Here is a 534-nt window from a genome sequence, read left to right as displayed (position 1 = left end):
GGGCAGCACCGTGGTCAGCTCGGTGGTCTCCAAGACCCCTTCCTCAGCGGATGGAAACCGCTCCGCCAGCCACCAGGGCCGCCCCAGAATCCCACTCCCCTCACCTGGCTCCAGCCCTGCCCCACAAGGGACGAAGGAGACGGCGGCGGCGGCGGCGGCGGCGGCAGCAGGGGCTTCCCACAGGGTGCAGGAGCGACAGTGGCTGCTTCGACCCGCGAACCTAATCTACCGCCGCCGCCATGTTGGACGGTGAGGTCACCCTGGCGCGCCTACGTCACGGCGGCGTAGGGGCGGGGCCCTGGCGTAATGCCAAGCCGGAAGCCAGCGGCTCGGTCAACTGGAAACGAAAGCAGGGTCACTGACACCTGCTGGTCAGTTTGCGCAGGCGTGACCTGTGTACGAAGCTGTCCTGTGCCTCTCTTTCCAGGAGCTGCTCAAATCCTCGATTCCTGGACTTCATAAGTAGCCTCACCCAGTCATTTCCGGTGCTAAGTTGGGCGAAGGGAGATGAGGTAGACACCACCGCACGCCTGC

The 534-nt window shown here is 65.2% G+C and overlaps 1 protein-coding gene across 3 annotated transcripts in view; it reads right to left on the bottom strand.

Moving 5' to 3' along the window:
• Positions 1-258, bottom strand: part of Bcl2l13 (BCL2 like 13) — a 58,552-nt gene extending 58,294 nt beyond the window's left edge. For all 3 annotated transcript variants that reach the window (XR_003836923.1, XM_021164684.2, XM_021164685.2), the window contains exon 1: positions 105-258. The gene's annotated coding sequence lies outside the window, so the exon portion shown is untranslated. The remainder of the gene's footprint in view (positions 1-104) is intronic.
• Between the last annotated feature and the right edge of the window lie 276 nt (positions 259-534).

This window comes from Mus caroli, chromosome 6, assembly GCF_900094665.2.
Source record: "Mus caroli chromosome 6, CAROLI_EIJ_v1.1, whole genome shotgun sequence".
Lineage (NCBI taxonomy): Eukaryota > Metazoa > Chordata > Mammalia > Rodentia > Muridae > Mus > Mus caroli.
Note: the sequence above shows the minus strand (reverse complement) of the source record. Positions and strands in the feature narration are given on the sequence as shown.